Source organism: Ischnura elegans, chromosome 1 (assembly GCF_921293095.1).
Source record: "Ischnura elegans chromosome 1, ioIscEleg1.1, whole genome shotgun sequence".
NCBI classification, from domain to species: domain Eukaryota; kingdom Metazoa; phylum Arthropoda; class Insecta; order Odonata; family Coenagrionidae; genus Ischnura; species Ischnura elegans.
This window is the reverse complement of record NC_060246.1, coordinates 120,742,198-120,755,319: the sequence shown is the minus strand read 5'-3', so window position 1 is coordinate 120,755,319 and position 13,122 is coordinate 120,742,198. Positions and strand designations below refer to the sequence as shown.

General features: G+C 39.9%; 1 long non-coding RNA gene across 1 annotated transcript in view; it reads right to left on the bottom strand.

Annotated features, from left to right (window-relative positions):
* Positions 1-2,277: 2,277 nt before the first annotated feature.
* The window catches only part of LOC124153527, a 142,219-nt gene continuing 131,374 nt past the window's right edge, over positions 2,278-13,122 (bottom strand). The window contains exon 3 of the long non-coding RNA XR_006863677.1: positions 2,278-2,325. This is a non-coding gene — a long non-coding RNA (uncharacterized LOC124153527). The remainder of the gene's footprint in view (positions 2,326-13,122) is intronic.

Below are 13,122 nucleotides of genomic sequence, written 5' to 3'. Positions count from 1 at the left end.
TTATTATATCTTATTATACAATCCATTCACATGGCATCTATTGCAACACTATTATGTCATAACTTGTTGATTCATACCTTACTAATCTTCTAAATGAGATGCGGAGGAACAAAAATATGAATGAAGCAAATACTGAGCGGGGAGGGTATGTTGAAACAGTATTAGAGGACAGAATGTTGGGTATACCAGGGAGCGGAAGAAAGGGAATAGATAGAATAAAGGGAGTAGACCTTACTGTGAATTGAGGAAAGAAGTCCAGTAGACTACCAGAATGTTTCTTAAAAACTCCATGGAAATGGTAGAAAATTTTAACAAAAATATCACATTAATCACTAGGAGATTGGATAAACTTTCCGGTTTCCGGGTCCCGAACGTGCGATTGCGAGGGAAATCACTTCCACGCATGAAAGTGCTTATTATACGTGCAAATATTAACAGGCAAAATGACATCAGAGAGAGCTCAAAAAATTAAATCACGAAACCTAAATGTTTAACCTTTAGCAAAACCTCAACATTTTTGACGATGGAAAATGCAAATCCCAGCGAATGAGAACGCAGGGTGAGTCCTTAGATGGGTACAAAACACGAGGGCCGGGAACCAAGCACCAAAAAGTTATGCACCAAGTCATCCTCGGGAGAGGAAGGAGAAAGAGGAACGGAAGCGCCGCGGCGCGCCGCCGCGAAGTGAGCCCGACGACGCCTCTAGGGTAAGGGATGGAGAAACTCCTTACTGTCATCAGGGCGACGTGGGCCACAACTATTGAAACCATGATTTTATTTTCCAACAGAAATGGTACAATATTCTTTAAAGAAAATGTTCCACAGATCTTTCCTGTAGATCATGCAAATGCCAATACCTGTTGGAAAATATAACACCGAAACCGGTATTTGATTGATTTAGGCAATCATTTACGGGAATTAGAAGGCGTGATAACCCGCCAAGTGCTAGGTAAAGACTCTTAGCTATTCATTCTTAGTGTTTACCTAAGAACGCCATCCTTGTAATCTGCGGGTAAACACCTTTTCTCTACCCCGTTGATGCTGGCATCAGTCAATCGAAAAAACCGGTTTTGGAGATATTGTTCGCCAACTTTGATTGGAATGGAGATTTGTGCCTTCAGAGGTATTCACCAAAGCCAATTAGCAGCTCAACTTAGTTATTATCACGCAAAACTTGTCGGATTAGTGAGTCGAGTGGTTACCAAAACTTTGGTTACACAAGCACCTCAAATCCATGTCAAATGTTTTGGCCAAATCACTAGAGATTAATATGAAAGACATGTTTTTCAAAATTTCCGCGAATCAATCATGTTCTCTCAAAAATCAAACCACACGCGTAGTTCTCAGTAAATCCATACCCAAATAATCTCGCTGCCTACCTTTGCCCCATCTCCTTACCATTTTCACGCCTCTCGCCTCATTCTAATTAAGGCTCCAACGTGGGTTCCCACTCCCCCCCTTGGCCTATTATTTCGCCGCCGCTGCCTCCCGCATAAATGTCAGGGGTGCGGTTTACAAAAAAATCCGACCTGAACTCTCCCGGGAGGGGGGGTCTACCAGGGAAAACCTCGATCGTGTATTCCAACGGCTGACGGAACCTAAAGGGGCCCAAAACCTACCTTTCTCCCCGTTTGAAACGGAAATAAATAAAGAAAAACTGAAGAAAATACGTTAGTAAGGAATGAGAGATCCAGAGGAAAAATAATATTGGTCCGAAAAGGTTGATAAATCTCACATCAATGTTGGAAGACCCAGTACTGACCCTTGTGGTATCTCCCTGCGCACATCCAAACACACCACGCGGTCGTTATCCTTCCTCTCACGACCCTAAAAAATATACTCAGTCCCGTTTAGCAAGCTCTTTTTGCATTCCTGCTACCCCTCTACCTTTATTCCCACTCCAGCAAAGCACCTGAGTCCCCGCGCGCTGAATAGCAGCGCGAGGCGCAGGGGACGTGGCGCCTGTGAGGTGAACTTCCCCGTACTACCTCCATGCCTCTCCCGAAACTCGCGAACTCATTTTTTAATATCCTTGTCTCTACATTCCTCGCTCTAAAGCTCTTTCTTTTCATATATCCTGACGGAAATGTTGTCTTAAACGGTGGCTTCACAATGGGTTTTTCTCAGTTTTTATATTCGACTCTGCAACGAGATTTAGGATTTTGAATCTTTAAACAGCTATTCCGGGGGTTTCACTTGGGCTTACATTTAGAAAAGTTGAAGCTGCGTCAATTCAGGTGAAGAAGCATTGTGGAGAAAAATGGAAAAGTTTCTTACCAGTTCTGTTGAGGTTCCTTGGAGTGCGGAGTATCCATAAACTTCATCCTGAAATAAAAGAAAAGTGATTTAAACGCTTTTGCACACACAGAATTCTCAGTAAATTTTTAATGCTCTCATTTCATTATTTTACATTTTGTGTCGCCAAAAATGATGTCACAAGAAGCATCGGGTCATATAACATCCACTACCATGCCTGCATTTGCCAGGTGTACCATATCAGACGACTAATTTTCATTCTATGTTCAAGATTTCACACACATAATATTAAGTAAAAAAGGTATAGAAAATTATTTCAAATTAAAAAAGTCAAAAGAATGTTAACTTAAATACAGCATTATTTTTAGATGTTGATTCACTGATTTTAACTGCATGAATGGGAAATTATGCATTATAAATTATGTGCGTGCGACTAACAACGTAACTGAGCGTTTATTCTGGTTCTTAATATCGAGCGCTAAATCAGGTTAGCGAAGAAATCAACGTTCGCCGATTGTTGCACTACTTTTTAAAGACTGCTTAATAATAGCTGTAGCTAATCTTTAGCTACGCAAGAAACCCCATGAACCCATTGTCTGTCTAGAATAGGATAAAATATGTTCGAGCTGATCAACTTGTACTCTCAGGTAATTTATGATATGAAACTTCCAAGCTTGTGAAATAATGTGGAACTTGGGACAATAGTCTTGCTGTTTAAAAAAATATAGTTTTTGTTGCTGTAACTTTCCCGCTGCAAAAATTATAGTTAGTAAATTATAGCTTCAAAATAGTAGCAGTAACTGAGCGGATTCACTTTTGCTTTTAATTTCTACTGTAGCAGCAACTCATTAACAAGAATGTCCCCTGTAGGAGAAAAAATATGCTACGTTTCAGAGAGATTGCATATATTTTTAAATTAGATACGCCTACTCAGTCGCGGGTAGTCGAGACACAATTATGAGGATTTCTTTCTCGACCCTTACGTTTTCGTCGTTCGCATATATCTCAAAGTTACAGTTCTGACGCGCGCATTATTTTGAATTCGCTGCGGAATGAGTGTGACGTAAGGAATGTTCCCAAGTCTGCATTATTGTCGTCATCGCCTCTATCTTTGGCCGAGCCCACCTTCATATCCCCACTCACACAAATCGTCATAACTATGAGACGTGGGCTGAGCTTTTTCATCCATGAGAATACGTCAACTATAATAACCCCACAAAAACTGTGATATAATGATCACAGGTAGGCCGCAGAAATATCATGACAAAATTCTTTGACCCTACCAGATTTTGTAATTTTTATAGTTTAAAACATTGTAACAAACCGAAAATTTGGTTGTATGGCAACGTCAATTGTTTTAACGAGTAAAAATATAAAATAAAATTAGAAAACACATGTACGGAAAGAATAAAAAGGTTACCTAAAATGTGGTAAGCATTCAAAAAGAAAAAGACCATGACAATGCGATTCTATTCAACCTTCTCATGAACGCCTTACGGTTTTTAAGGAAGGGTTCGAAAATTACCTTCGATATATCGCTCCAATTTCCTATCCCTGATGTAGGCAATAATACTTTACTGTGTTTGGCCGCTGTTACGGAAGGCCTATTTTGTGGAAATGATCATTCCAATATAACAGGTAATTTTTTTATCGATTAGTCATGTCTCTCCACATGGATTCACCAAGAATGTATGTAAGACTTTCAGCAATTTTTCAGACCGTTTGATTGTACGTGCGTATAACCATATTCATTTGTATAGGAGTTATAAATGCGAATCGGTTTTGTTAAAAATTAATACCTATACCTATTACAAGATACCTATTCTATTCTGCTATTTTAATATTTAATTGGCTCAAACAGCAAATAATTTGACCATAGTATGAAATATTACTTTTACTTATTATAAGTTTACTGTCACTGACATACAATGGCTTTCCAGTCACGATAAAATTCCATGCCTCTTTTTTGCCAGATATTCCAGAAGAGAGACCACTATTAACTTATGCATATTTCTAAGACGAAAACTAAATTAGGCAGAGAATTGAAATATTTCATTTGAAAATAAAATTCTTAATGATTAAAAATTTGATTAAGATGATGGTTTTTAGTATTAGTATTACAAAAATAATCTTAAAAAATTACTTCCTACTCGCCAAATATAATTTTTAACAATAATTACATTAAAAATGCGCCTAAAACCACAGATATATAGATGAATTGCTTATTATTGAGAATTTTATGGTATTTTTTGCAGTAATTCCTTGCTGAATAATGACTTATGGAAAAATTTCAATATAAAAATAATAAAATTTATTATAAGGAAAAATATTGGTTTTCTATGAGAATTAGCGATCTTAAGTTGGTGCCGTCCCGAACAGCTAAATTTCTCGCGCATTTTGGGAGCTTTTCCCTCGTTTTGAATCCTCTTTCCCTACACGAGTTGGCTTTGCGCTGGGAAGCTCCGCAGTTGTCTCGAAAGTCATACATCTCTTCCACTCTTCTCCTAACGATTCACCTTAAACTAGCTTACCTCTCCTACAACTCAATTCAATTCTCTTGCATTACTCCGAGCCCCACCATCCGAAATCTTAAATACGCGTTTCTCGAAAAAGGGAGATGAAAAAAAAAACATTTATTTCCGCTCCCGATTCCACGGAGTCTAACGTTATTCTCACTGATCTCGTTTCGTCAAAGACAAGGACTGGAAATGGGCTTCTTCGCGGGAGGAGCACGGAAGCAAACAATCCATTGTAAGCTCGCAAAAACTAAAATTCAAAATATACGAAACGTCTTTTATAAGCATGCCTCCTATGAAGTATTTCCTCAGGCTTTCCAGAATATCTCAGTTTCTTCAAAATATGAGCGAAAGCAGCACTCAGAAGGTCCTGAAATATTAAACGTTAAAACCTTAATGCTACTTATCCTTCCCGAAAAAAATGAATATGATGCTTGCGCACTGTACTATTAACATAATCCTGCATGAGGCAGAAATATTACAATGAACAATACCCAGCTTACAGGTATTGTTCGGAAAATGCTTATGCATTAAAGTAGTCTCGTTAATGGGACTAATTTTTTAGAACGAATACCATAATTGAGGGAAATACAAGGAAATAGTTACGATTTAGCATGCAAATTTAAAAATTAAACACAAATATTTTCTTCGTAAGCCAGTAGGTATAACTGAGCAACATTTTTTTTCACATTAATCACGATAAAATACTTTTGCGGATACTTAAATTTCGCAATAAATATATTACAATTTCTAGCTTCGTCTTCGTGAATTTTCAAAACATGTGTTTATGGTGATCAAAAAAATGGTTTCTTCTGAACCTTTTTCCCAATTATAAATTTCCTCAATGGTTGAGTTGAATACCATTGAAGAAACCGTCTCTAGACTACAAATAAATATGACAACTTCCTGTAGTAACTATTTTCTGGTAAATTAAACCGGCATACTTTTTTATATTAGTGCTTACTCTTCGTTGCAATTCAACATTCCGCCACGAAATTCAACATACGTTACTGTTATTTTATTAGGGGATTCTTTTGATCGTTGTCTATGATTTTTATATCAAACTATATTTTTTTATAAAAAGATATCATTTTAATTCATTAAATCCTTTTAAACCCAAGATTAATAAATCGTGGATCGTAATTTTCCATGCAAAACAAGACAAAATAATTTTCGCGATCCATCTCAAAACCCGACTTCAAGCATTGAAACGTAGTAATCACCTATATTCTTGTAATATTCATTAAACTAATTCAATAGCACCGACGGAATTACTGTTTAAAGTTGCTGAAAAAGTATGAAAACATATTTTCACCCATTAGGTTTATGTCGGTAAATGGGCAATGCAAATTTTACTGACCCATCTATATTAAATTGCATTCATATTTGATTACTATCAACTGTGATATCTCACTTATCTCAAGCAGATATACATTTATTCTAAATTATCCATACATACATATATATCTATATATAATCTACATAATAAAACCTCCCTCCCTTACGAGAATGTCAATCTGGATTTCTCTGTAAATCAAGCAAAATGCATGCTCAGTAGAGACAGAATCCTTGATCTCTACACGGAACGCACTCATCGTAGCAATGAACTGGGTTCAAGCGAGCTTCATTTTGACCGATGCCTCATGATTGATTCAACAACCACAACGCACCGCTACCCCTCCTCCTCTCCTATTTTTTTCCCCCAACGCCCCCTTCCGATTGCAATCAGCCGCCTAACGCCCCTTGAATATGCACAAGTGCTTTGAGAGATCTCTCTGGCCAGCGCCAGTCTGAGAGAGGGACTCCCTTCTGTTTTGGCCTAAACGCAAACGCGTGTGCGTGGCAAACGATTTTCCGCGGGCGAAAACCGCGGCGCGAGGGGATCAAACACGGATGAGAGAGCCGCGTGATGAGCGCGACAATGCACGATTCTGCTTTTCCCCGCAGCCGTCGGCGGCGCCTCTGTCTCCCCTTCAATCAAAGGCAGATCGCCCAAAGAGACCGCCACACGTAGTAGTGCACAGTGGCTGCTTGCATCGCTACCCGCTGCCTCATCAACTAACTCACCTGCTGCTAACCCCGTCCCCGATGGCTCCACCGCCTTACCAATTTCACCACTACCAAGACTCCACTAATGCCTAACCGTCACCCCACCACCACCGCGGGGAAAACTAAATCAATTCTCTGCCAGTCCCACCAAACTCCCATAACGACTACCTTGTGCCCCGTTAATGCCAAGCACGGAATCGCACACAATTTTCCTTCTCCTGCCAGACGGCATTTGCCACGGAACGTCCAACAAAACAGTGGGCTCAACTCTGCTAGGAGCGTGCAAGTGAGAGGAAGGAGAACAGAAATACATTTACAGTCCTAGGACAAAGTCTCACGGAAGATTATATTAGTTACTGGCATGGTGGTATAAAATTTATAACTCGCATAGGAAAGATATACAAAACATTAAAAATATAAGAAAATGCCGTAAAATTTAGAATAATATTAATGATAATCCGTGAACACAAAGCAATTGTAGTCAACTTTTGAGAAAAAGTTAATTTTCATGACTACAACTAAAAGAAAAATATACCTTTCGAATATTTTCTCTATACTTAACTGAAAAACTGAGATGATACAAAGCGTTTGCATTTTTTCATTACAACAGTATACATCTCTGATTCCTTGAAATGATTAGGCGATGATTACAGTACTCTGCTCGAAAATAATTATAGTATTTTATAAGAGCTATAATTATAATATTGAAATATCCCCAATGGTTACTTGGAAATCTTCAGTAAATAACTCATTTGATTGTTCCCACTCTCAACCTTTTTCACTTCCCATACAGCAATGCTTTTGTCATTAGTGGATGAAGGCCCTTTACTCTCCATTCTCCACTTGAGCTTCTTGTCATATAAACAATATAAATGTTGAAACTTTCTAGTTGGAAAAGAAGGCTGCCAAATAAAGCATCGACATACTTGACATTTGCATTCGGAATGGAATTAACCGTAGCCTTCATAAAAATATAATAATTTGTTGAGTCATTATAAGCAATATTTCGAGGACAGAATAGAGGATCTTAATCGAAAAAGTCAGTCAAAATTTAAGTTTTTTCCACAAAATCGCTTCTTCCAGCGAAATTCAGTAACATCATCATTGAAACAAGCTGTGAAACTTTACCAAAAGCGGCTGAATGACTACCATAGCTAGATACAGGCGAACGAATTATTATAATCGCAATCGCGTCAATTTCCTATTCACCGTGGTGACCCAGGGAACGTGGTGGGACCATAGATCTTTAATACAGATGAATGAATATCCTATATGAAAGATCTATGGGTGGGACCCTCAAGGGATTAAAAAGAAAAAGCAGAAAGGAAAAAAAGAGACGGCAAGGGAAAGCAAAACGAAGAATAGGGAGAGCGCAAAGGCGGATCAGCGACAGTGAACGAACAAAAACCAGGGGCATCGGATGAGTGGCCGGGAGGAAGAGGAGGAGGAGTGGGTGTCTCAAACTATACTCTCGCGCTTTCGCGCGGTGGGCGTCGGGCAGGTAGTCGAGAAAGGAAAGGGTATTTGCGGGGGACCGAAGAGAGGAAATCATTTGAAGCCCCTCCCTCTCTCTCTCTCTCTCTCTCAGCACTAAAAGGGGTTTTCATTTTAAGGGACTCCGCGGGTTGGGATGGAGGCCTCCGAAATAGCTGGTTGAGTGCGTTGGACGGAGAGGAGGTCTTGACTGAATGACCAAACAGCACGGGAGGCACTAATGTTGGCGGAAAACGACGGTGGTACCGTCGGATGAAAAGGCTCCCTCGCTGCCGCCGTGCAAAAACAAGACGACGGCGTCGGGGAGCTTGATGAGGAAGAAGTGGGGGGGGGGGGTGATATGGGGAGAGAGGAGTTCCCTCCTAGGAGAGAAAAAGGCGTGTCGGGAGGGCGAGGCACTACGTGCTTCACACCCTCAACTCCGCGGCCAAACACAACATCCCAGGCACTCTGCTCGCCTCAATTTTAAAGCGGCCGGGAACGAAGCAATCCCGTGCAACAAGAGGGTAACCAGCGCGGGTGGAGGAGGGGTGGGCGGGAAGGAGAAGGTGACCCAAAAGGTGTGAGAGTGGTCTACAAGGGGTGGAAAAAGGAAGGAAGAAGAAAGCGGGAGGGAGAGAGAGATTGGGACGCGGTCACCAAGCGATGAATGCGCGCGGCCGCACGAGAGGGCGCAGGTCGCCATGGAGAGGAGGGATGAATGAGAATCAAGGATTTTCATGAAAGGGAATCTTTTGAGAGGAAAAGGGCACACGGCTCCCTCTAGTGGACGCAGCGACCGACCAAAGGCGGAATGCAAAAGAATGCCATCTATTTTGCACTGAAAGAAACGACATCAAATGGGGAGTTGATGTGAGTAGTTTAGACGATTTTTCCAAATTGCTGCGTTCACACAGTACTTCCCGTTGGCACAAAATGACCGACGAGCTTAAAACATATACAAAAAAGCCGGATTCTCATGTAAACCCGAATGAAGCTAGATAAACATCCGATTTAGTTTTACAACATGGCCTTTTAGTGACTAGGGATACTTAACAGTAGAGTAAGGGATAAATTTTCTTATGGTTACAGTTAAGGGAGAGGCACCTGAGAAGGAATATAAATAGGTGTTAACGTAAATTTTGCTCGTGTGAATAAGGATACCTGTGAAGCATTATATCATGCTAATTCTTGATGGAAAGAAAGATGTTTTCGAAAATAATGCATCGAAAAATAACACAGAACAGGCAAGTTTTAGAGACAGCAATAATTATTCTAAATATGAAAATGTTATTAGGCATTGGTCAAAATATTGGTCATTACGCCTTAATAATGCTCATCTTTCAATAATGACCTCCCTATAATCACAAGTTACGCCACCTGGTGAGAAGTTTTTTGTACCAAAGATAATATCAAAACGTAATGATGTAAAGCTTTACGAGATGAAATTTCACTTTTTACATTAGAAATAATGAAACATAAAAAAGAAAGCATTTGTTAACATGATAATGGTAAACTAAACTTGCATTCGTTTTGAAATAAATATTTTTTCAATCGAGATAATTCCTACATCACGTAACGGACCCTGGAGTATATCAGTGACGTGCTCATTTCATGCCCCTGGGAAACCCTTCACTTTGATAGGAATGCCTAAGAAAATACGGAATAGAATACAAACTTATGCTACGGGTTTAAGAAAGAACTTCGACCAAGTAAAAATTACCTTAATTATGAAACCGGAGAAATTTTTGAAGCACATAAGTCAATTATTGGTATCAACGAAAACACTAGGTAATGCTTCGTTGTTACCCTGACGAAATCCATTATTGCAGTGCAGTGATATTGTTCTCGCTGGTAAAGGAAAACTCCTGAATATCCATTGGATTTTGTTTTTATTCTGGAAGACAAGAGGGGAAATTTTACACCGACTTACTATGGGTTACGATCCAACTCCCGAGCTTAAAAAACATGATAACTGAGTCTCTAAAATCACAAATTATATTCAGACTTTCCCATCATTCATGTCTCGTGTTTTATACTGTAACCAGCCCGTTCAGTGGGTCCTCCCTTGCCCTGATGCCTACGTCCCAAGGAAGTGGTTATTTGCAAGAAATAAAAAAAATTGGAAAATTTTGAAATCCCAGATGGGTGTTGGGGTTCGCCCACGAGTAAAATACGCTGATGATTCGGATGGAAATGACGGTTAGCCACCTTACAATACAGAAATGACAATTTATTATAACATCAAAAAAGAATTGTTGAACAATGAAAGGACCAAGCTATAACAACCAAAGAGAAATTAAAAAAAAATCCCTTTTCCCAGACACGAACAGTGTTCACCGTATACGAGGAGGGGGGTCTTCACTGGGGGGGGGAATGGAGTGCAGATACTTTACGTTCTGTCCTTGACGTTACTGCGTCCGTATGGCTCCGTGGTGTCGAACTTCCTTTCCTTGGTTTCAATTATTTCACTCACCACTCACTACAACATCGTTGCACTCCTTTTTCTGTCCTGAGTCCTCACCCGCCGCACCTTTTTATGCCGTCCCTAGGGACGGCGGCGTGCGAAAACCAGCCATGCTATCGAATCATCCGATTCGATAGCCCGCGAGTTCAAAACAAAGCATACAACATAAAATAAAATGGTTGGTGGCTAACCGTTACAATACATAATTTTAGACATCAAATTGCGCAATTTTAATGAAATTCAGCAGGTACACCAGAAAATACTCTGTCTTTTCTGATGTAAACCAAATTCATATTTGGGACTGACTTCATAACGTTGGTCCAAACGCAACAATTGGTTTCGCATTTCTGGGTTTCAATTTTAAATATTTCGATATGAATTAAGTCAAAACTTCCAGTTGAAATTACAAATTAATTTTTTGCAAAGGGTTTTGGGCATAGAAAAAACAATGAAACTACAAAATTTGTCCACAAAATTCCATACAAATTCACATGGGCAGTCATCAGCGAGGTCAAATAGGAAGCGTGGCTACGAAGGAGTCAAAACTTAGGGTTTTTATACACATGATACATGATATGGCAATATATTCTTCCTAGCCATAACTTTAAAGACCACGGCGTTATCGTGGTAATAAAGGACAATAAAAATGTGCGAACAGTACACAGCAAGGGAAGTGCCATATCCTCGGGGAAATATTCACCAAGTTGGCTCCTGTGTGATGGAGAGAGAAAAATGAGTTGGAATGACGGCAAAGCAAGACTAAGTTGATGCATGAAGGCTGGCGTAGAAGGCGAAAGGGGGGAGAAGAGGGACAGCGTGGTGGCGGGCAAGAAGAAACGACCATAAATAGCCGGAATTCCATGGGATATCTCGCGCGGCCGTTCCGTCATCGCCAACGCCACTGTACGCCACCACCGCGTTCCTACCCCCAACCTCCACAACCTCCCCCACCCCAAATACTACTACAATTCACCCCAAATTCCCTTCAACCCCTTGTTAAAAGCACGCGAACTCCTCTTTTGCATCACATAATAACTCTCGCCCAGAAGCCAAAGAGGGAGACTCACCCCCACCAACCAGGTCTCCCCCCTCCTCCCTATCCTTATTCCCCCTTCAACTGCAAGAATGTGAACACACCAATGAAAATTCTTCTCGTACTTTTTATAGAATGTTTGAGTTTTAGTACAGCCGTGTGATTGAAATATCAATGCAATCGACATCTTGCTCCCCTGTACCACAACTTCATTTGATATAATTAGGCCGCCTACGAAAATGTACGGCCCTTGCCATTTGAAGAAGTTTCAGGAATTAAATACGGGGGAAATTCAAAAAATACGTCGCGTAATTTTCGCTAAACCCTATTGTTTAAAGTGAATGATTCATTAATAGAAACAGCATGTTCAGAAAATTTATTAATTAATTTATTTATTTTACCACCAATAACGGCACAAAGGCTGTTACTTAAATAAATAATAGATGAAAGATAACAAAAAATAACACAAGAAATAAAAACTAACAAAAAAAATTTAAGCATAAAAAGGGGAACTATAGATTAGACAATGGTGAATTATTCAGATGGCATTTTAAGGAGGATTTGTTAATAGTGGCAGAGGAAAAGAGTTCCAGGGAAGGGATTTTTGAAACCATGGAGTTAAATAAGGATTCGGTGGAGCAGGGAGCGTTGAGAGATGGAAAGACGGAATCGCGGAATGAGAAGCAGAGAGTTATTACGCAAGGGGCGAGAAGGAACATGTAAACGAAAAAGAGGGAGAATTTCGTTTGTCCGGAGAGAACTGCTAAACATGCTGAAAAATGAGATCAGATAAGACACGGCGGCTAGTTATGTTAGAGATCTTGAGGGAGGAAAGAATAGCGTTACGGGCATAATATCTGAGTGCGGGGATTCGATGGCGGGCTACAGCAAAAAAGAAGTTGACAGGACGGTTGAGCAAGTTTAGAGTAGTGGGGCAGGCGGTAGACGAAAACTGGTGAGCAGCAAAATTGTTCTTAAAGCGGTAGGGTCGTGAAGGTCTGTTAGTCGATATTGCGTACCAACAATGGCCGTTGCTCCATTGCTCTCTTAATTATCATTTAAACATTAATACACCCACATGTTGGGGAGGAAATATTTTTAGACTTTCACTCGCACTTATTACATGCCTCGTCTCTCTTTTATAGAAGAATATCTACGGAAAACAAGCCGTATGCAACAATGGAACCATCTCTAATAAGTATACAACAACCATAGCAACTGAGTATAATTTAAACCAAGTTACATTTTCGGTTAATGCTACTGAACGATGAAAAAATAATATAAACCACATTCCAAAGCACTCATGATAATGCTAAGAAGCGCGATGT